The 24,155-nt window shown below is 47.0% G+C and overlaps 2 long non-coding RNA genes across 5 annotated transcripts; one reads left to right on the forward strand and one right to left on the reverse strand.

Moving 5' to 3' along the window:
- Positions 1–1,098: 1,098 nt before the first annotated feature.
- On the forward strand, positions 1,099–22,443 carry LOC139061395 (uncharacterized). 2 transcript variants are annotated; one of them, XR_011515436.1, is made up of 3 exons: positions 1,099–1,249; positions 4,241–4,273; positions 22,191–22,443. It is a non-coding gene; the product is annotated as an uncharacterized lncRNA (long non-coding RNA). The 2 variants fall into 2 exon arrangements; XR_011515437.1 differs by lacking the exon at positions 22,191–22,443 and adding an exon at positions 4,379–4,948.
- LOC139061394 (uncharacterized) lies at positions 13,340–24,155 on the reverse strand. 3 transcript variants are annotated; one of them, XR_011515435.1, is made up of 4 exons: positions 24,017–24,155; positions 22,881–23,878; positions 22,454–22,742; positions 13,340–13,472 (listed from the first exon to the last, which is right to left on the reverse strand). It is a non-coding gene; the product is annotated as an uncharacterized lncRNA (long non-coding RNA). The 3 variants fall into 3 exon arrangements; XR_011515433.1 differs by having other exon boundaries at positions 13,341–13,472; positions 22,881–24,098; XR_011515434.1 differs by having other exon boundaries at positions 13,341–13,472; positions 22,454–22,749; positions 22,881–24,098.

Below are 24,155 nucleotides of genomic sequence, written 5' to 3' on the forward strand. Positions count from 1 at the left end.
TGGCAGCAGAAGGCAGCGATTACTTGTCAACGCTGCCGCAACAGAAAAACACAAGGGAAGGAACCAGCGAGGAATTCCCTGCAGATGCATGTAGAGAGCTCACAGAGCGACTCAAGCGAGGACAGCCTCTGCTTCCTACTCCAGATGTCGCAGCATTGGCTATGGTCGGCGGCTACTTGGCAAGAGTTGTACAAGAAAATATCAATTGCGAGGAGTGCGTCAGCCTGTTAAAAAAGCCAAACGCCTCGGCGCCCTCGGACTCGCTGATAAAGCACCAAGACCGCGGTGGACTCATCTACCCAACTGGACAACATTTAGCGGTTCTCTACGCATTAGATAAATTTATCGACGTTCTTCTCGCAAGAAGAAGGCACATGAATCAGCCTTTGAAGGAGGCTGTGAGTAATGCCGCTGCAATACTCCGCGAGCACAAAACATTGATGTGCTCGACGCCAGGACACCAAGAGAACCTGCTGCAACTGTTGCTGACAAAGTTTTTTCGCCCAATATTCACAAATTTTGCAATGAAGGCGACAGACAAACACGACATGGCTAAAGTGTTTGAAATAAAACCGCTGTCACGAAAGACCCTCAAACTGTGAGCTATGATCTCACAGTTCGGCGCTTTTTGGTGAAGGGCTGGCTCTCCACAACATGTTTTGTGTTGCTTACTTCCACTGTACATTGTGTACGAACATCAATTTAACGTGCGATTATATTTTATAATTCCATCTCAAATACGAACGCCAAACTTGTCTCCACGAGCGCGTGCGCAAGCGGCGGCGTCGCGTCGTCTGCTCTGGGACAGGGTCAAGGAGGACAGGGTATGGGAAGGCAGCGCGGTTTGGTGGCGGGCGCATGAACTAGGCGGTACGGACGGCGCGCTTTGTTCCCCCACTCAGTGAGCGGGCATGAAGAAATATAGGAGGCTATGGCCTGGAACAACGCCTCCTATAACTATATGCCTGGAACGTCGCTCTCTTTTCCATAGGGCCGGCGTTGGGCGTACCCGGTGGTTCTAACGGGTACGTTGCGTTCACCCAAATAGCCAACTTATTACTGATTTGGCTTGGCTCCCGTTGGATTTTTATAAGGCGGCGGTAGTGCGCTTTGGACATTTCTTGAATTTCTTGTGAGCGTCTGTGCAACAAGGTGTAACCTTTCTCTATGGTGAAACCTTTACGAGGTGTTTCTGCGTTGTATGTTCGATTTAAGTGGTCTTCGCTGCCGTGGTTAGTTTGTTTGGCTGGTTAGTACATGTGCAAACGGTCTTTTGTGATGTTCTGGAGTTGTGGAAGGTCGTCGCCCCTATTGCAAGTACTTGCGTTGGTTGTCGCGACATCATTCGAACACTATACGATCAGAGCAGAAACAAGTGCTGTAACCTACCCCGGTTATTGTGTAGGCGTCAGCTCTCGAAGTATTGGTCAATGCACGGTGGGAGCCCGTTTTATCTGCGGATGCGTGCTTGCACCAACTCTGACGAAGCTCTGATCATTCGGGACCTATGAAAGCAGTGCTGTGTTGTTTTTGTTCCCTGCTTAGTTCGCCTGTTTACATACTCGCCTGAATGTGTGCTATTGTGGTTTTTAAGTTTTCCCCCGTGGGTCTGTACCAGATACCTCGCATTCAGCTGCTTGTCACCTGTGGTCGTTTATAACTTTGCTGCAGAATTTTGTCCTTAAGTCGAATAAACTTTGGAAGGAAATCGTGAAGCTTTACTCCCGGAAAGCGCTTGTACGTCCATAGAATTTGCAGTTCAAATGCAACACATATCCTCATATAAATTTTAGAAGAATTTATAGTTTCCGTAAATTGAAATTGCAGATAAACAGAATTCAATAAATTGAAGATTTCTATATGCACACCAAATAAGTTCTGCAAAGTAAAACGGTTTGTTACATTAAAGTTCAATATATGGAGGTCTAATTGTACAAAATTGATTGATATAGGGGTTGATTGGATACAGGGTGTGCATATTCACACGCCTGGTTCCGTAGTCAGTCGTTACGTGCCGCTCTACTTGGGCAATAAACCAACCAACAATGTTAATGTTTTCGAACTGTTCATATATCGGGAGCACACCAAGAAGGTGATCTAAAACCTCCAGGCATATGGTGACTTTCTGTTCCAAAAGAAAAAAAAGTAATAGTAATAATGTGTACAGTGGCATAGCAGAGTAAACAAACAAAAAAGCTGTCTTTTTAAGACAATGCTACATTTTTTTTTTCCTAATTACAGCAGCTGTGCAAGGTGTTCTAGACCAGTTAGGATATTTGAAAATTCAGTGTGATGGGCCAGTCTGTTTCCCTTAGTGTTATAATGGCCTCATATTCTTGCGAAGTTAATCATATGACTCCTGTATCCTTACTACATTGAACTCCTGAAATGTTTTATTCTGGCCACTGCTCCTCATCCACCATGCTGCTTCTGCTTAATAGTTCTCAAGGCAATTATATTGCCCTCCTCTCCCTATTATTCAGGCAGAGAAACAGATCCATATGGCCATCACAAACTAATTTTCACTTGCACATGCCCTGACGTTCAAAACATTGCAGTTGAGCTGGAAGCTAGAATCAAGCTACAAGCTAAAGGGAAGCTAGAATTAGCACTAGTGAAATGTGAAGGTTGTTAGCAAAAGTGCCCACAGTGTGTGATGCCACAGTTTATGCGAAGATAAAAGTTTTGAGAAAAATTGTATAAATTTTGCAGTTGATATTGTTTTATTAATGCTGCTCTTGCTTTAGTTATCCTTTTTTTTTGTCACCATATGTGTTAAATGTCACAGCATTTGATATTATAGCATTGACATATATCAGTGGGGTGGGGGGTCCTCATCTGGATAGTTCATTTCTAATGCATACACTTTGCATGGCTTGTTCGCGTTGCCAACACCTACTGTATTACTTTGCTATTAAAACCTTCACAATTGTTTTTCACACATAAATAAAACAAGCAGTCTAAAAATGCTCCTTTGTCTCATGCAATATAGCGCTCCTCTCAACTAAAGCTGTATGTTCTTGAGACACAAGTTGACAGCTACATGTTAGCTGCAAAACCTCTTAAATTTGCAACAATATTGAATATATTGAGACAAAAAAGCTATCTTGGTGAACATAATGCTGCAGATGCTGACCAGCACATGAGTAGTGCTTCTTTTATTACAAACATTTAATCACATTGCAGAGAGTGTGTACCACTTAAATCACAATCATTTTATTGAGATATTTTTGTGTCATTTGCATGTGGCAGAAGCAGGAAATAGTAAGCTGACTCTGCCTTAAAGCAAACATATGCATGAGAGAGCACTTAAAGCATTACTTGTTCAAACCGAGGCTTTGGTGTCTAGATTTCATGACGAAGAGAGTAAAATGTGAGGTCACTTACCCTGTATTCTGAAACCATCTATGACTGGAAGCTTCATTCCACTGAGATGAGCACAGTGCCACCCCTTGACTGAAGACGACGCTGTGTTTCACAGTAATTGACATGAAGTTTAATTAAAGCTAGGCAACCGCCTGTGTCAAGGAGTGGGGCTGCTGTGCATTTGAATCCAGGTGGAGGGTTGAGTGGAGAATACAGAAGTTAGTCATCTTTACCGATCCTTGAGCCTCTTAAGAGATTTCCTACAACATCTAAGCTCAGCCTTTCTGTTTTCTTACAGCATGGTTATTACAGGTGGTACAAAACATTCCATTGTACAGTTTCTATAATTCTTTGGGAAAACATACATCACCTCACTAAACAGGAATAGGCTCAATAGGTTCACTGGTATCATCTATAGTGTTTCCATCCAAGACCTATTGCTATTACAAGGCATTGCAGACATTCAGTGCCGTAGCCAGAAATTCATTTCAGGGAAGGATTCTCCACTGGCCGCTACCACTCCCCCATCACCTCTCTCTCTAGCACTATATAAATGTGTGGAGGGTTTTACATCACACCAAGACAAACTCCTAGCACTCCCCGGACAGGAATGCTTTAGCAATGAGGATGCACATTTTTACGTTGCCAAAACTTTGCTTAACTTCTGACAAAAGTTTTTCATTGCTAAGACTACGCCTAAAATTATGCATCATCCTTGTGCTGTTTTTAAAAATGACTATATTAAAAATAACATTTTGTTTACAAATTGATGTATTTATATAATGTATATTATGACCTTGTTGGTACATTACTTAGGAAAGTGAACTGTGCTAAAAACATGACAGCGCTCTGTCTTGTGTCTTCTTGTTTGCAGCCCAGACTTGTTGCAGCCCAAGTAACAGTGAAGGTCAGCGTTATTTTCTTACCAGATTTGCTAGTGAGTGGTTCAGCCATGGCTGTGTATGGAAGAGAGCGGGCACTATTTTGCAAGTCGCCTATTACTTAATTGCAGGCATTATGGGCATGCTTCCCTGACACCTGCCTATTCTAAAGACTGCAAAGCAGCAAGCACAGCACATGCTATGACAGGGTAGGTGAATCTCAGCTAAGGCAACTGGCCACAGCTATCTGGTGTTGAGCGATCGAGCAGTGATGAGACAATCCCCCTATGTTCCATAATTTTTCACTTCATTCTTGATGCCCTTAATGCGTGTCACCACCATAGCCCCCTTACTGTATCATCCTCCCCACTCCCTGGAGCTCTCTGAAACTCTTTTCAGCTGATCAGTGTCCCACTTTTCAACATTCATGGGGTTGTTGAATGACACAGCATTCTATAACATTCCTATATTTATGTTTCTGTGTGGACATCGAAGCCATTCACCTAGCTCCCATAGTTTGTTGTGGCGGCTTCTTAGCTTCCCTGGTGCAGCACCCCGTCCTTGATATAGATTGCCGCGCGCAAATCAGCATTCTGTAGGCCTTTCTTTCTTGTCCCGTTTTCTCTCCATTTTTTCATTCTTAGCAGTGTGTACAAACTAGCCTGAGAGCAAGCTCTCCTGAAGTTTATTAGCATAATGAAAGTCAGAGTCAATGGAAAGTAAAAGAAGAAAGAAGAAGGTGGGGGGAGTGTTTTTTATGAGTTTTCTAAACACGCAAGTTGATGTAAGTAAGTTGTATAATAGCAAGCACCAAGTATGAAAGAATAAAAAACACATTTGCACTTCTCGTCTGACGAAATTTACTGTGCTTTTACAGAAATGAAAATCATTGAAAAGGAAGTAAGTGTTTACGTTGAGATACGAGCACGTAATCTGTAAGCCTCGTAAGCTTATGTCAAGTAAAACAACATGAAATCCTGAGAGATTGAGCTTCTTAAGTACACGTGTTATAATAGGAACACCAACCTTCTTCAGTATGATAAAAGCACTGTAGATCAAGGTTCTCCACGTAGTGGAAACATTGTTAAATCTGTTAAGATGTGAATGTGGGCAACTTGGTAACAAAGTTCTAACTTGCTAAAGCACATTACTGTCCTCATCGAACTAATGACTATAGTTTCTTGTACATGTGTCTTGATCACATTCAGCACAACATTATGCATTTTTAGCTTTCTTTAATACATTCTGTAGCCCCTCAATGGATTCAAGATGCTAGAAACCTATGTTGAACTACAAAGTGCTTGCCATTAAAAAAGACAAGAAGTCAGTTCCTGTGTTAGAAATATTTATTAGTTAGAGAAAGGCTAAAATTTAGTATGAACATTAGCCATGTCTTGAAGTTTTCATCCTACTCATTTTACAGTTGAAGCTAGCTTGCTTCTCAGGTTACTTGTGCTTAGAATTAAAGCACAACAAACAGATGAATGGCTTGCCGGGGCGTTATTCACAGAAAGTGGTCACTTTTCTCACTCTCCATAGTGTTTGGGCTACTGCTGGTACTGTTGGCTGCATAGCAGCCAGTGCAGAGCCACTGAGTGTCGTGTGCCGATGTGCCAGTTTTTCTTAGCATGTGGACACTTCTCCCACGAGTTTCTTCGATGTTGTCTTGACGAGGGCCGAACAGTGAATGAGCCAGTTCATCTTGAAATTTTATAATTGGCGTAGAGTTTCCTTCAAGCATGCCACGAATGTTCCACGCATTTATGATGACACATCCAACAAGCAACTCAACAGCTACCTTTCTGTACCACTTGAATCCTTTTCTAGGGCAGTTGTGGTATAACGTCATTTGGTCACTATAGTCGACGCCCTTTTTTGCTGCATTGTAATCGAGACCGGCCTGATGTTTCATGATTGGTGCACCGTCCCTTGTTTTCTTCCCACTGTCCACCAAAGTTGCTTCATATTTGGCGACAGATGTGAGTATCAGAACAGGCCTCTTGTCCATCCACTTCAGTGCCTTCACTCCATTTTTGGACTGAAGTTCGGTAACACTGCCATTTGCAACCTTTACTTCAGTGAGATCTTTTGGCAGCCCTTTCCTCACTGAGCGAACTGTGCCACGAATGAAAGTGTCTTCCTTTAGAAGGCGAAAAGTGAGCGGCAAGCTCATGTAGAAGTTGTCTACGGACAGCGGGCACACAACTTCCTTGTAATTTTGCAGGAGTTTCAAGCATACATCTTCGGCATGTCCGATGGCAATTGTTCAGTCACACTTTCCGGCATATACATCAACCTTTAGCCTGTAACCGTCTTTGGTACATGCCTTGAACAGCCTGACTCTGTAAGAACGAAAGTCTGCCACACCATGGCACTATTGTTTCATCTATCACAACCTCCTTTCCTGGCTCAAGCACAGTGGCAAAAATTTTGGTTCAATTTCTCTACCAGAGGATGGATTTTAAAGACGTGATCCTGCAACTCTGCAACCAGTTAATTGTCTGCAAAATGCCGGAACCTCAAAAGTAGGGAGAAGGCGGTCACGGCTCATATTTTGATGAATGAGTTCAACACCATACAGGTTACTTTTTGCCCAGTAGTGACTCGGATAGGAAGATGGACGAGATTAATACAAATTGGTATTCCAACAAATGCTTTCGTTTGTTGGAGATTGGTTTCCATCCAATTTTTCAACTTTGATTTAGATTTGGGAGTAGGAAGACGGAGGAGACCAATACAAATCAGTATTCGAATAAATGCTTTAATTTCTTTGGCATTGGTTTCCGTCCAATTTTTCAAGCGTGATTTAGATTTAGGAGTAGTTGACTTCAACACTTGTGTGAACCTGTTTGTTTCATTGACCATCATTTGCCAAATGTCATCCGTAATAAACAGTGAACATAAAGATGGGGCATAACGGCTAGATGGCAACTGAATGATAGTGGGCGGCCTAGAGTACGTGTAGTGTCACACTAGGCGAAGTGGTTGTTGCTGGTGTCCATTTCTCTAGAGATGGGCTGAGAGAAATGAGAGCATTGTATCCTGAATCATTCACCTCAGAATCATCAGTCAGGTCTGACTCTCCATTCGACATGCTGGCTGAGGTCTGTGATGGTTCGTAAACACTATCTTTGTCACTGATTTCACTGTCCACTGCTGAACATCTGACACTGAAGCACTTGACTCATCCGCTGGTGATCGCGAAGTTGCTGGTGCATTCTTCTGGCCCAAAACTAAGTTTATTTGTTTCCTCTGCATTGTGCTTTTTTTTTTCATCCGTAAGGGGTATGAGGATCTATCTATTAGACACGCTGAAAAGTTTGGGAGTAGCAAGAAAAATGCAGGTACTTATTCCAATGGCACGTATTTCAAAGACTGCTGCGAAAGTTTGCAAGAAACCCAACTGAGAAATGCGCCGCCACTCCACTCTCCAAAACAAACATGCCACCCCATGTCCAATGCAATAAAAATATATATTAGTTGCAATTTCAAACCTCAGATGGCAACACAAGAGCAAGAATTCTTGCGTGTGGGTCACTGGTGAGTCACGCCACACACAGCATAAAAACGGTTTCGTTGAGTGCATCGTGGATTGCCAGTGGGTCATAGCATTTAACATCAGACAAGTAGTCTACTGGCTATCTATAATCTCACACAACAAAAATCGTACCTCTGAGTTAAAGTGTCATAATGTTATCGCAGCAGCAAGCAGATGAATGCCCGTAACTTTGCTGCTGCATAGGAGCACAGGATGTGCTGTGATGGCACTCAGAGTGACACGTGACTTAGATTCAAGGCAGCATCAGTTATTTGTTGAATCTGTTGCTGCAGTGAACTAATTAAAGTTTAGAGAAATAATGAAAAATACAACCCGAATGTCTGGGTGCTTTTGTTTTACTTCGCACTGTAGCAAGAGAGATGAATTTCCGTTTCGCCTCCTTTTCCCGACGTTTGCACGCGCGCAGAGAACGAAACTATACGTCATTGTCTACATGTGTTCCAGCATTGCGATCATGAATGCTCTTTTATCCTCTCGCGTTTGCCTCAGTGCTGGGGCACTGACTTATACCGCTAATCACGTGTTCTCGTGTAGAGCGCGCACTATCGTCCGCTACAGGAAACGAGACAAGCGCAACAGCTTCGCGCGACACCGTCACCGGAAGTGTGCCGGTGACGGTGAAAAAAAGAAGACGGCAGGGTATACCCGCCGCGACCCCTCGGCTCCGGTATGGGAGAACGCAGTGAAGGAAATTTGCTTACACAGGCGAAACGGGGAATGTCGAGAGAGTGTTTATATAGGCGGCGACGCTCGCCTCCTGAAATCATGCGTTCGCGGCACTTCAATCATTCTCTATCTGCTGTTAATGAACCAATTTGAAAAATGCTTGCGGTAGAACACTTCTTAGAGGGCACGTAACAACTTTCAGTGTATAACCAAAATTTGTTATGTAGCCTGTGAGGGGCCCTTTAAAACAAACTCGGTAAAAATCGGGTGTACTGTGGGATGTTGTTACAGCTGCGTCGAGCTTCACAGCCCTCTACACAAGCATTGCTGTGAAGCCTGTGGCAGAAATAGAGTTTTATTAAATCAAAGGACTGCATAGAGCGCGCTCTCGTGTTGTGCTACGTGAATTAAATCATTCGTTTCCTGCCTGCACAAACGTTTGCATCTCGAGTGGATTTCAAGCACACCGTATAATAACGTGCAGTTCCGTCGTGCTTCGCAGCACTATACACAAGCACTGCCGTAAAGCTAGTGGCAAAAGTACGATGTCATGAAACCAGATCAATGCATACACCTCGCTATTTTGGTGCGCTGCGTGAATGGAAACATTGCTTGCCTGCCTGCACAAACGTTTGCATCTCGAGTTAATATCAAACAAATCATATAATATGTGCAGTTTCGTCGAGCGCTTCACCGCACTGCATGCAAGCATTGCCGTAAAGCCTGTAGTATAAATAGGGTTTCATGAAGTCAAATTAATGCGCAAACCTCGCACTTGTGGTGTACAAGGTAAACAAAGAATTCGTTGCCATGTCTCCGCAGTAGTTGGTCACGTTGATTTGTGTGAGCATATTGGTTCATGTGCCCCATCTACCTCTGTGATGAGAAAATAAGCAAGAATATCAGCTGCTATGTGTCGATGCATATGCTTTTTATTACAAGGTGTAGGAGCAGTACATCTTACTGCATGAGTAAACCACTCATGGAAACAGTACGTTCCTTGAACATTGTAGCTATTTAATAGCCTAGGAAGCGCGCTATATTGGAAGTTGCAATTTTTTTTCTGTTCGCAAAATTCAATAACTCGATGCTTTTTCTAAAAGCAAAAAATTATAAATTTCGCAATGATACGTATGCTGCGTCAGTAAGTTAAGTAGGCAGCACATAATTAGGCTAAACCAGAGGAATATCCGCAGGTAGGGATTTATACAAATGTACAAAGTATTTAAAAAAAATGTTTTCTCAAATGTTTTCAGTGTGGAGTAAGGAGTTGCATGTGCGTCCAGCGCTGATTTCCAGCGCTTAATTTTTGTTGAACCTTGATGTAACAAAGACGTAACACTCAGCACTCTATTTTGTTACATCATTTTTTTTTTACAATGGAACACTGCATTCTACTATACGTGCCGCTCATGCGCCCCAAAATTTTGGCCCCTCTAAGGAAGTCACTGTTCTCTAAGTTTCGCCCGAAACTTAGATATCGCTACTTCCAATTGACACTCGTGAAACCAGCAGCCACGTCGGCTTGCCGCCTTTACACCGGCCGCAAATTACTTTTAAAAAATGTGGCACGCGCGGGCCGTGTATATGCACTCTGCTGCGCGCGGACAGCCATATGCACGGGCACGGCCAGGCAAGAGACGTCGCGCGCTCTCTGACCCTAGCGCGCACTTGATCACGGGACGTGGACAGCGCGCATAAAGCTGCCATCCTTCTCGGCTCACAATCGCACCCTTTCATTCGCAATTAACCCCAGCATAAGGGATGCAACGGAGCACTATAATTTTTGTCACACTTGGACTTTAAACCAAACATCAGGGCGATGGCGAAAATTCGCTTAGGGTGTCCAAAAATTGCTATCGCAATAATATACTATGGAGAAAGGTATTATGTAAATTATCTGTGGATGGGTCGAAACCCCCTAATTTCCCAAACACGCACCCATCCACTGGCACGCTGCACACATGGATCCCGCGCGGCACGCTGCATCATTAAGGCGTATCGTTCTTCGCTGGCTCTATGATCATTTATGCAGTAGTCACTTGGCGAGAAGCTTAATTTCCAACCTATGCGCAAGTGTCGTAGCTGAATTTCGAAAGTACACGGACCATATATATGTTGGCAAAATAATCGGAACTCACTATTTAGACTCGCCAAAATTATAATTAGCTGCTCACTTGAACTCATAAGAATATACTACTCAGCCGAGCTCACTCGGGCTCAAACTCGCCAAAATACTGCTCAGCTGGGCTCACTCAGACTCATGGGATGATCTCAGGGAGTTGACTCATCAGTGAGTTTGCCAGCGTATGATGTGTGCTGAACCACAAACCTGGCTTTCTTGAATAAAAACAGTTGGTCGCTGCAGCATATGGATGCACATAAGTGTAATTCAGAGAGCGCGGCATTGTAAAGGCTGCCACAGTTACCATGCCATGCTGCAGCTCATTTCAATCATGTCAAATGCAATACCCCTGCCAGCTTTTAGTCAGTCGATCAAATGTGATTGCTATTTATCTCATCACAACACCTCATTTTCCTGCCTAAGGCTTTGGGTGAATTTTCCTTGGCATCCATTTTGTTACTCTAACAGGTTACCAGTTATCTGTTGCCTATACGAAATTTGAAGTTGTGCACATGTCATGTGGACTCCATGCCAAACTCGTAGTACTGCATGCGTTTTTGCAGTTAGGTCTAGAGTTACAGAATCGCATGTGGGAGTTACTTTAGTTAGCAGCTGTAGCTTTGGAACAAACACGTGCATGAGAGTGTGCTTAAGTGTTACCTGTCAAGACTGGGAGCACCAAGGCAACTTGTGCAGTAAAGGCATGGGCAGTGCGAGCCCACAGATTTTACTAAGTGTGGCTGAGGTGATGCGTCTAGATTTCACTATGAAGAGAGCCAAATAAAAGGTTGCCTATCCATCATACCTATTCTGGAGCCTTTTCTTGAGCTTTTCTAAAACATTAAGCTCAGCGTGTACACTTTATCACAGCATGTGATATAAAACATTGTATTGTGCAGTTTCTCCAACTCTTCGTGAAGGCATCTATCCATACATTAAACAGGAATAGGCTCAATGTTGACTTATCTCCACAGTAGGATCTCCAGGACCTCGTACTGTCACAATGCATCACAGACATTTAAGTGAACTCCAGAAGTGAAGCTCTTCGTTAACATTGGCTAAAATTGTATTTTTATATAGCCAAGTGATCATGCATAAATCTGTATGTCATGACAGAACACTTTGTTTCTCACGGACTTTAGTTTACAATTATTTTCAAGATCAGGAAAATTGTGCAGTGTGCTAGTTTGTTCAACATACTTAACACTGTTGTGCGGAGTGACGAAGGGACAGGACTTGAGCGAGAAAACAATAGACACCTGAGCACAAACTATCAACTGGTGATTATCACAAGGCAATGATTCTGCTGAAAAGTAGGAACCAAAGGAAAAGACAAGTCGTGGAAGCATACAACCTCAAGGTGGACCCACAGGGCTCATGTGTCAGCCCGCCGTCTATTTCACTCAGCAATGAAGAGATTAGCATAATCACTGACAATAGAGGGTGTAGGTAGACCGGGAAGAGGACTCCTGTGCATGCGTGTAGGCTTTATGTACGCTTCACTTGCAGAAAAATAAACCAGTTCATAGTTTGCGCTCAGGTGTCATGTGTTGTTTTCTCGCTCAAATCCTGACCCTTCATCGCTCTGCGCAACAGTGTTAAGTTTTCAGGTTGTTCACTATGTGATGTAGGAATGGTAAAATTGATGGGAAATCCCAATATTCTCTGGCATATCGCGAAAAATATGGCCCAAGTCAAGTGTCATTTTAGGCTTCACTGTCCCCTTATATAGGGCAAATAGTAATAGTTTGAATTCTATGGACCCTGGTTGCTTTTTCTGACTTAACCTAGGCAGTGCTCAGCTCTCAGTTGAAAGGAACAGGTAAACAGGAGGACTTGCCACATAAGCAGAAGGTAGCACTCCAGACTTAAGCTTAATATACTGCGTGCTTCCACAGCCCTAGGGGGCTAGTCTGTAAGTGTTGACTAAGTGGACTGTCCATTCCAGTACACGCTGAATGAATAGAGCACGAGAGCCCATGGTGATGATTGCCACTTGCTCTACCAGCTTATAGCTCTACCTAATCAGTGTGTGCTGAAACAGTCCACTTAGTGGATCCTTACAGAATCCTTCCCTAGACTGATGTTTATGTTGGTAGGTTGCAAGTATTGCACTTTCTTTCCTTTGATGTGGGCAGTTCCCACATATGGATGCAATTTAACATATTGTATTCATATTGCCTTTGGTCTATACATATCTAATTCATGCTTATAACCAGGCCTACAAGCTCTTGTCCTGCATATTTATATAGCCTTCTCATTGGAGAATGGAGTCCTTCTCCATTATACCCTCAAGCACTTGAAGTAGACACTGCAATAACCCCAAGGGAGGGGGGACAGTAACGCAAAAACCTTACTGGGCTTGTGGTGCTGCTGAACGATGCACACATACCATTTATGCTAAAATTCCCAGCAGACATTCCAAAGTTTGTACGAGTTCGACTTTAGCTGGCTAAACTGAATGATTCATATTGAAGGCAATTCTTGCAACATTTGGTCAAACTGAAACTGGACAGCACAATTAGCTGTGTTCATCTACCATTTATACGACTGCTGCCCCGAGCATTTTGCCTGTTACTTTGCCTTTCGTTTCTGTACTATCAAGTTCAAGTACACATGTACTTTATCACTGTACAAGTAGAATGGCTTCAAGGCTTTTCCTGGGCATTCAACAGTCACTATTTATTCCTATAAACCTTCCTGCATGTGAAGGCAAAAGAAACTTATTAATTCATGCTGGAAGTATAAAAAGACAGGTATTTGCACAGAAAATGTTTATTTTGAGCACCGAGGTTCTTGCTGATGTAGATATGGTGCTGGCTCCCTCCTTGCCCGAAGCATGTGCTTGCTGTACACAGCACCAGATGATGGCTTCCTAGGTCAAAAGATCAAAGTGAAATAAGAGGCATTTTGTTTTAGCCCCGGAAAGAAAAAGTAGGATTGAGACATTAACATGTATAAAAAATACTTGCCTAAAGAAAAATTAATACACAAGCAAATTCACTAAAGAGGTTCACTTTCAAGAGCGAAAGTATGGTTACGATGAAAATTACAAGGAAGCTTCACTGCTCATTGAGGTTTCGGTTCAGTAGTTGTTGAGCCACGAGGGTTAGCATGCTACATCTTGCACATTATGTTTTGTAGAACAATATTGCACTTTGAACAATGTAGTGCCTATTTAAATGAACTGACAAGGAACGCTGAAACTCCAGGCTAGTTTGTTCTGCACAAGATATGATACAGACACTGTACTGCATTCATTTAGTGTTTTTGTCACTGATCTCGTGCACAAAGGTCATTCACACCTATCCTACATGAAATGCAGTTACTTCTTTGAAGCTTCATCTAGTCCTTGAATTTGCTGCATGCTTATGTCTAAGGGAGTTCGTTTGGTTCCTGTTAATGTAGTACATCTAAGCAACTGTTATCAAATGCCCATAGTGTTCCCTTGCATGTACAAAACATTTTTGGCCCTTTCAATGCACAATACTCATTACATTTGACACTTGGGACTCGTGCAAGGCGCCATTTAGTATTATATGCTTATCCACATCTGATAATACTTTCATAGCTGGGTCATTCCCATGCCAAATGCCTTGGTTATTACTGTGACCATCTCACACTTTTCCTCTAGAATCTTCTTGTCCACTTTTAAGGTAGCACCCCACGACACAATGTCTCCATCCTAGTGGTGCTATGGAGTTAACTTATGTGCTAGTTGTAGCAGATGACGTCAACTGAAGGCCACTGAAGATAAAACTCTCTGCGACAATTCCTTTTACACAAAAAATGCAAACAATACAGAATAGTCAAAATGTAGTTATCTGGCAAGACTGGCTGCATCCATCATCTTTGTTTGGCGCAATTCTGAGGTGGCTCCATGTTACAAGACGCTTGGCGATTATTGCCATGTGACTGTTTGGGACTCTATAAAACACAAGAATTGCCTTACTCCGGCCTTTCTCTTTGTGCAGCGGCCAAGGTTATTATTCGTCCAATCGCACCGTGTCCTGTTCGTGTGTCCATAGACTAAATTCTTCACCACATTGTTTTTGCGGTATTTCGTGAGTGACCCATGAACTCATCTTGCGGTGGGACTTCTTATCTTTGGCGTTTGCTTCTATCTCTTGTCGTCAGCGCCTCACACAACTGGATGATGCCACTGGCAATTCTCTTCCTAACCACGAAGAATGCATTCGTCTCGTCACCTCTTCCGATTACGTTCTTTGGCCACCTAGAGAAAAGATTATAGGTGTCAACTCCTGTAACATTGTGGATGGCGGCGTATTCATTCTACCCTATGACCATACCCTATCTCGAGCAATTCTGATTACCCCTGGCCTTATTCGCTTCTCTGAGGGGTCTGCATTGCTTACTGCAATAAACCAAATCGAACCCCAACTGTTGCCTCGTGGATCAACTGTCACTTGAGCTGTTGACACTCATGTCATTGCAATTGTCACGAAGACAGCTCAGTGTGTTCTTGCGTCTGTTACCGTGCGCTGAACAAAATCGTGCGCAAAGATGTTCACCCCGTGTCACGGATGGATGATGCACTAGACTCACTCCATGGTGCTGAGTATTTTTCTAGCCTTGACTTTAGACCAGGCTACTGGCAAATACCGATGTCCAAATCCGACAAAGCAAAAACGACATTTGCTACCCCTGATGGGCTCTACGAGTTCAGTGCGATGCCTTTTGGACTCTGCAATGTGCCTGCCACATTCGAACGCATGATCGATAAGTCTTGTGTGGCTTGAAATGGAAAACCCGTCTGTGCTATCTCGACGACATTGTGTTTTCAACCATGCTCTCACAACATTTGCAACATCTTGATGAAGTCCTTGCCTGTCTTGCAAATGCTGGTTTGCAGCTCAACACACACACACACACACACACACACACACACACACACACACACACACACACACACACACACACACACACACACACACACACACACACAATGCAGTTTGGCCAGCAAGGCCATCAAAGTTCTGGGGCACATAGTCTGCAAAGAAGGTATTCGTGCGGACCCCGAGAAGCTTACTGCCATCCTCGAATTTTGTGTCCACTGCGTCAAAAAGACATGCACAGTTTTCTTGGACTTGCTTCTTCCGGCACTTCATATGCAACTTCGCTACACTTACGTCCCCGCTCCATCAACTCCTCCCCAGTAATGCACCCTTTGTTTCGTCCGACGAATGTGAACATGCTTTCCTGCTTTTGCAACATGCCCTGACGTCAGACCCAGTACTGCGCCACTTTGATCCAACCGCGCCCACCATCTTTCACACCGACGCTAGCAGTCAGTCTCGGTGCCATTCTACTACAATGCGACAACACATTCCGCGAACGAGTAATTGCTTAGGCTAGTCGTGCACTAACCAGTGCAGAAAATTACTACACCATAACCAAGCAGGAGTGCTTTGCTGTTGGGCCGTGCAAAAATTTCACCCATGTCTTCATGGCCGCCATTTCACAGTCGTTACCGACCATAACACACTGTGCTGGCTTTCATCGCTAAAGAATTTATCAGGTCACCTGGGTTGCTGTGTGCTTCACCTACAGGAGTACGATTTCAATGTCACCTACAGGGCTGCAAAGAAGCATCAAGACACCAATGCTCTCTCTTGCTACCCTCTGCCGAATCATGACGATTCACCATAACCTCTCCGTGATTGTGTACGTCCTGAGTCCTCTTCATCGGCTTTACCCATTGTAGCCATCGAATGGCTAAGACACAACAGCCCATCTGTCCTTGTGTCCCACTAACGCATCGACCCACACTGCTGAACTATTCTCCAACGCATGGAAGATTCTTCGTCACCTCCAAACGCCTGACTTCGTCGACAACTTAAAGGGAAGCTGAAACACTTTTCGAAAAAAATGAGTTCTCTGCGGCATTCTACAGTTTTGAGTCCCCTGAACACGAATATCTCGTTCAAAAAGGGCGAAAACAAGCGCAAGCGGCTCTTTTTTCATGAAAACGCGCACCAGCGCCTCAGGGTATCGCGCGAACGCCGCTGTTGCCCGTGATTGGTCGGAGCCGCTGTGACGTCAGTGGCGGCAGTCGCCGGTCGGCGCCGCCGCATGCCGCCGTTTCAGAACGTAGCACGCTGTTCTGTTCTGGCTGCATATCTGAGTTGTAAGCATTATGGAACGTTCTCGCTGTCTCGGACAGCTTGTATTTTCGCCGTACATGTTCGAACCGACAGCCGATACGGAAAACGATGGCGGCAACGACGATGTTGAGTGTGCCAAAAGCGAGAGCGATGTGTACACCTTCTCGCGCGCTGGAAATCTTAGCTGTTACGTATGCTTTTTTTTTTTCATGTAGCTGCACGTTCCAATGGCGGGAGAAAAAATGCGCTAAAGTGTCACTGGGAACTTGCTGCTGGAAGAATGCCGAAGCACTAACTTCTCATTAGATTGTAAACACGGGTACAATTCCGCGATGTCAAGCACCTTGCCGCTGCTTGTCTGAAGTCCCGTGGTTTTCTGAGCGTTGATACACGATCGCTAACATAAGTGCCGCGTTTCAAAGCGCGCACATGCAGTGCTGCGAGGTACAGTCATGGAAGTTGCTTATCATACACATCCAGATCGAGATGGTCAGGGGGATTATATGTGCAATATTCAGAATATGGTTCGACGACTTTGCGATTGTGGCTCGATCAAGAATCGGTATGCTAGTGTTGGTATGCATAATCGGTATGCTCCATGCTAGTGTTGACATAAAGACATTAGGCAGTTTTAGCACCGCCGTGTGGTAAACATGATAACTGCAACCGTACGTCGAATGTCACTATAGGCAAGCCTATACTCCAATTTATACCTCAGGTGCAACGCTGTGGAAGCTACGCACGAAGTCCGGTTACCAAAATTTATTACTGCGCGCGTTTCCGTCTATGCTTCGCAGCGTGCCAGCGGCATTTGCTCGCACGAGCATGCACGTGAAGCTGCCGCGACGGGCTGCAATTAAAGAATGCCGAAAATAAAATTGATTTAAAAGAACGTGTTAGCAGCCGTATAAGTACACGGATTGTTTCTATGGGTAAATTCTTTTTTTTCATTCAGAACTGAGCTTATATATGAAAAGTTTTCTCAAAAATCGGGTCAAGAAACACCGAACTTTTTCTAAGTGCGAACGCAGCCACTGCAAGAAGTATCTCAAGCCTCCACAGCGTTGCACCTGATGTATGAAACGGAGTATAGCAACGCTAGCAACAACGCGTTTCCGCATTTGTCGTAAGGCTATCCGGCTATCGCGGAAATGGTCCGAGCACAGCACAGTTGATTTCGTCGGCACGAACTTATCTCTCCTCACCGCACTGCACTGCAAGCTCCTTGTGCTTCGGGAACCTGTGAAACACCACATCGTCTCGCCCGCGTGTGTTCGCGCAGCCGAATGCTGCACAGAACGAGGGCATGTTGGGCGCCCTTGGCTGTAGGCACTCACGCAGCACAGAAGGAAAGAACAGTTTACGAAAATCGCAAAACAAACGTGAGCGGCGGCGGCGGCAAATCTCTCGTAGCGTCGTTCAGTAAAGCACAGGACGGAAAGAGGCATGCCAGCGCATGCCAGCACGCCGGTCCGGCAGCTCGGTCCCCGCCAGTGACGTCACTCTCACCGGTTCTCTCCTCTGGTAACCTCCTCACCCGGCGCTCCGGGAAGCGATGGGGGCGTGTCCGCGGGGGTGATTTAGAAAGCGATTTCCGCCCCTTATATTAACAAAACGAAGAAAAAAATTTCGGAACCGTAAATTATTAGGTCTGTTCTTCCCAATCCCAGCAATTCATGGAAATTGAAAACCGCTTCAGCTTCCCTTTAATCAATTCAAGCTGCACAATGGGGTTTTACATCGCAACATTTATCACATCGATGGCAACAAATGGGTCCCGGTCATACCATGTTCTCTGCAATGTGAGGTGCTTGAAGCCTTTCACGATCATGCGACGACTGGTCCTCTAGGCTACCACAAGACTTACAACAGAATATGAAGTTGCTGCTCCTGGCCTGGCCCATCTTCAGCCGTTGCGAAGTATGTTGCACCCTGCGTTCATTGTCAAAGCAAACCCAACAGCTCCTTCTGGCTCTTTACAACCTCTGCCTTGTCCCGCTTCGCCTTTTGAAGTAGTTGGAATAGACTTGTACGGTCCTCTTCCCATGACCTCACATGGAAATCGTTGGATTGCAACGGCCATAGACCATCCAACACGCTATGCGAAGACAGCATCTCTGCCATCCTGGACTGCTGCTGAAGTCGCCGATTTCTTTCTACACAACATTATCTTACACCGCAGCGCTCTGCGCGTTCTCCTCAGTGACCGCAGCAGTCTTCCTCTCTTCTGTCCTTACCGAAGTTCTGTGCGCCTCTAACACAATTCGCAAGACGACTTCCAGTTACCATCCGCAGACCAACAGCTTGATGATTGCGATGTACAGTCACGTGCAATATGAATTGCAACACCGGTACCCATGGTCGAAGGGGTTCCAAGGCTGTACGGCTGTGCAGACACATGGTAAGTTCCAGACCGAAACACAGCTTCAATTAGTGGTGTCTATTAAACTGCTATTTCGAATGTCAGAGCTGCTGCGCAGCCGTGGAGCCCCTTCAACAACGAAAAAGAGTGTTGCAAGTCATATTGCATGCGACTGTACATCTACCCGGGCCACACGAACGGGGATGCAATCCTGTCGTTCATGACATTCGCCTATAACATGGCTACGCAACGTACCACTGGATTTTAACATTTTTTCTTCATCTATGGCTGTTCACCAAGTTTCATTCTTGATGTATCATTCCTTTCGACTCCTGTACCCCCATCAGTTCCTTTCTTGGAACAGTTTGTGTCTCGCCTCGCAGAGTGCAGACGCCTCGCCCCGCTTAACACCGACGTCTCCCAGGACGCTCGCAAGTTTCGTTACGACTCGACCCACTGTGCTGTAACTTTTTCTCCTGGTGACAAAGTTCTTTGGACTCCTGTGTGCGTTCCTGGCTTATGCAAAAAATTTTGCAACACTTCTTGCTTATGCAACACTTCTTGAATGCCCACACCACCATATCGTCGGGCAGCGGGCACAACCTGCGACACCCATGTGGCCACAGTGACGAGAGGCGGCCTGCGCAGCTGGCCGGTTGGGGTCATCAGGTTGTCGCCCGCCATCCACTGATTATATTGTTCACGGACACGGTCTTTAACAGGCTTGTTGAGCAAGACGTCCAGTGGCTGAAGTGTTGACGTCATGCCTCCCGGAATGACGGCGAGTTCCGTCCTCCCGTCGCGGAGTGCCAGCTTCAATCCTGCGGTCAAGTGCCCGCGAAAGGCATCCAAGACGAGCATGCTCGGACACCGCAAGAGTGCCCCTGGTTGCCGATTCCAGACGGTCTTAATCCAATTGAGCATGAGGGCCTCGTCCATATAGCCCTTTTCATTCACGCGAACGACATCCCGTGGGAAAGCCTCTTTCGGCAGCGTCTTCCTCTTGAATATTATGTATGGGGGCAGCTTTCTGCCATCTGCAGTACACGCGAGCATCACCGTGAATGCTCGTTCCCCGTAGAAAGAAGCCCGACTTCTTTTGTGCCGCGTTCGCACACTGTGGTGAGCGACGGCATGTCGAACCACACCGGCATTTCATCAGCGTTGCCGATCTGTACCAACATGTAGCCATGCTGCTGCCGGAGACGGATAACATAGCGCTGGAATTCGACCAACTTGTCCTCGTATGCCTATGGCTGCTTCTGCCAGATTGATTTGCGCTGTCGAAGTGCGAATCCCTTGCGTTGCATGAAGCGACGAACCCAATAAATGGAGCCCTTGAATTGTTCCTTGGGCAGTCCGGATTCTCGGGCGATCTCAATAGCTTTGATGCAGATGAGTTCTGCTGTGACTGGCAAAGATCTGGCACGATGCTCGCGGACAAAATCCGCCACCCTGTCTTTGAGCTCCGGGTGCACTGCGCCATAGAATAAAGAACTTCGTCAGAATAAAGAACCGCGCAGCGCCCGCGAGTTGGGCCGCGTCGGTCACCAAGGGGGCGATAATGTGGATGCCGAAAGGTCTGCGCTCCTACATGCTGCCAGACGACTATTCATGCCGTGCCAAGGGCCGGTATGTAAGTCAAGGGGTGAACTTTTAGTAATATTTTTGGGAAAAAACCTCAACCCATATTCCGCACTATACGGTACTTGCACTGCTGGAGACATATGCCGTGGCCGAGAACCTACGGCTTCCCGACTACTCGGGTGCCAGCACCTGTGCCACACGCAGTTGCACTGCGGCACCCTGCCTAGATGGAGTCCATAAGCCAGGAAAGCCACGCACGGCAGTCTATGTCCGCAGCACCCTGGCGCATGCTGTTCTACCTGTTGCTGACATCGCCGGTGGCCCCTTGGAGTCATGCGCCGTTGTGGTACGCCTTGGCAGCCAGGACACGGCTGTGGCGAGCATCTGCATCCGTCCAGGAAAGCCGTGGGATCCCTCCAGCCTCATCCAGCTGGCTGTTCGCCTTGGTGGGCATGCAGTCCTGTGCAGTGACTTCAACGCACACCACACGGATTGGGGAAGCCGCAGCTGCACCCGCTGAGGCAAAGGCCTCACAGATGCCATCAGCTGAGCTGGCCTGCTGACCTTGGAACACCAGGGAGCCCACCTACGTCTACCGCAGAGCTCGCACGGCCATTGACCTCTCCCTCAACACTGAGCAGTGCTCCTACTCCTGGGCCACAACTTCGGACAAATGGGGGTCTGACCACTTCCCTATTGTGATCAGCCCCAGGTCTGGGAGAAGGCCTAGGTCAAGCACTTACGTCACAGACTGGTCCCTGTTCCGGAAGCACTGCAGCAAGTTGGACGATGGCCGTGACTTCCTGAGCGCCATCGTGGATTGTGCTCAGGCTGCCACCGTTCAGTGCTCTACCCAACCAGATACCCCCGCTCCGGACCTCCACCTGCTCAACATTCGTGCCTCCAGGCGCCGTATGGAGCGTGGAGCAATCCGGACGGGCAAGGCAGAGCATTGGACCGAGTACAGACGTGCAGATTCCCGCTGCAGACGCCAAGCCCGGCGCAGGAGGAGCCTCTGCTCTGCCATCGAGGGCAGGTCCAGGGGACCCCTGGCTTGGAGACTGCTCAAATCCCTCACCAGCAGGAGAGGAAGCCTACAACCTGTCCTCGCTGTGGCCATCACGCTGAGCATCAGCGAAGAGGCCCTTGCGGAGCTCCTCGCCAACCAGTTTGCGCTGGCTGTACCACGCACTGCAGCCATCCTGAAGGTAGGGCAGCCTTCCGTCAGCCTGCCTAGCTGCCTGCACAACCACCACAGAGGGTCTTTGCTTATGTAAATGGCCTGTCATCCAGTCTTGGGAGCCTGGCCTCACAGTTCATTGGCCCAGAAAGCAGTCCGAGCGCTTTTTCGCTACCTGAGGGCAACAGACTTGAGTGCCCGACTATAGACATCCTACACTTAAGTTCTCTCTCTTCCTCTTTCACTCCCCATTCCCCTCCCCACGTGTAGGGTAGCAAACTGGACTCAGCCTGGTTAACCTCCCTGCCTTTCCGTCTTCCCTTCTCTCTCACCACCCAGGGTGGCCATCGAGCCAGGTTATGGCTATCTACCAGGACCCGCTGACGCTGCACGAGCTCCAAGCATCGCAGTGCACCAGGAGCCCAGTGCACCAGGAACCCAAATGCTTCGCAACCTGGCCGCCAGCGAGCAGCTGCACCTGCTTGACTGCTTAAACATCTGGCAGTCAGGGCAGGTGCCGGAGTCATGGCGCACAGCCTACGTGGCCCCCATCCTGAAGGCTGGCTGAAAAACGTGAGCTCCTATCGGCCAGTCTCACTCACCTCTGCTGCTTGCAAGCTGATGGAGGCCATTGCTTTCTGGCCGATGAGCAGATAGGCTTCCGGCGGAGCTGATGCAGTGCGGACTCCATCGTGGACGTGGTCTCCACGCTGGAAGAGGCCAAGGCCTGCGGTGACGCCGTGCTCCTGGTGCTTATCGGCATGAAGGGGGCCTTTGACGGCCTGCCCTATCCAGTCGTTCAGCAGGCCCTGGACCTATTTGGTAGAGGGCGTCCCACAAGGATCAGTGGTGAGCCCTTTCCTGTTCAACCTGGCCCGACTGCCTGCTGTCCTGTAGACTGACCCCCACAACCACGTGAATACCTCCATCAACGCGGACCACATCGCCCTATGTGTGCGAAATCCACCACACAGCCACAGCAGTGCGCGCTCGGCTCTGCAAAGAGCCCTCGACACCGCCGCTGCTTACCTGAGCTGCATTGGCCTTGCCATCTCGGCAAGGAAGACGGAGGCCATGCTGCTCCACCCAAGAGACACCGCCCGCTGCACAGCTGCAACTGGAAGGCGACCTTGAAGACCGGCAGTGACGTACCCGGGGCTACACGTTCGTCACCGGCTGACCTGGCTGCCTGCTGTCAAGACCCTGCATGTCCAGGTCCTCCGGGTCCACAAGGCAGTCTCCCAGCTTGTTGCCCGAGGACAGAGCTGCACCACTAGGTGGGCTCTGCGGCTGTACCATGCAGTAGCCACCTCACGCCTGCGGTACGTCCCCCCACTCGTGGCACTACCACGTGCCCGTCTCAAGAAGCTGGAGCTGCAGCATAGGGCCGAGATTAGGTTCTGCCTGGGCGCTCCCTGCAGCTCTGAAATCGCTGCAACCTTGGCCGAGGCAGGAGCATGGTCCCCATCACTCCTGTCACAGCCCACATTCTACAATCAGCCACAGCTGTGCACATCGCTGAATGACACTGCGTTCAGGAATATCGGTCACATACCGACCGCACACACAACCCCCATCACACCTGCACTGAGCATTACGCTGCGGAGAAAGCTTATCAGTGAATGGCTACTGACAGCGCAGCGAAATTTTGGTTCTAAAGCAATTTTTCCCGACCGTGCAATGAGGCCGCAATGCGAGACCGCAACGAGGCCGCAATTTGGTGACTTTATTCACTACCGCCCTTAGCCGGCAGATCTGAACCGTGCATCAGGAATGTGCATTTCCATTGGGGAACAATAGAAACTCTTATTTAGGCTAAACAAGCGCGCGTACGTACGTACTTACATGCCGCACTCGGGACATCTGCCATTCAAATATTCTGCCATGCAGCAGCACCGTAACCAAGTCATGTTACTGTTACGTGCTTCTGACAAAGACTCTAAATAACTCTGAAGGAGCGCAGTTCCGTGTACTATACGTTCTCTGCATTAGGACACTGTAGCACTGGCTGGCCGGTGCGGCGGTCCCTGCAATGCATCACAAAAGCTCGTGAGGAACCTGGCTATAAAGTATCATCACAGAACACCTATATATGGCATCATGCAGTCGAAAGATTAGCTACGCGTAGTAGATGCACATCAAACGCAAAGACGAAGTATACTTACGAGAAGCAAAAGCCCGAAAAATAAGCGATCCACCGCTTCGTGCACTCCGAGCCTGCCCAGTGCCTCCTCTATTTTTTCAGTGCCTGGGCGAACGCTCTCCCCAGGCCGTCGGGCGCCCGCGCCGCCGCCGCCGCGTGGC

The sequence above is a fragment of the Dermacentor albipictus genome, chromosome 6 (assembly GCF_038994185.2).
Source record: "Dermacentor albipictus isolate Rhodes 1998 colony chromosome 6, USDA_Dalb.pri_finalv2, whole genome shotgun sequence".
NCBI lineage: Eukaryota > Metazoa > Arthropoda > Arachnida > Ixodida > Ixodidae > Dermacentor > Dermacentor albipictus.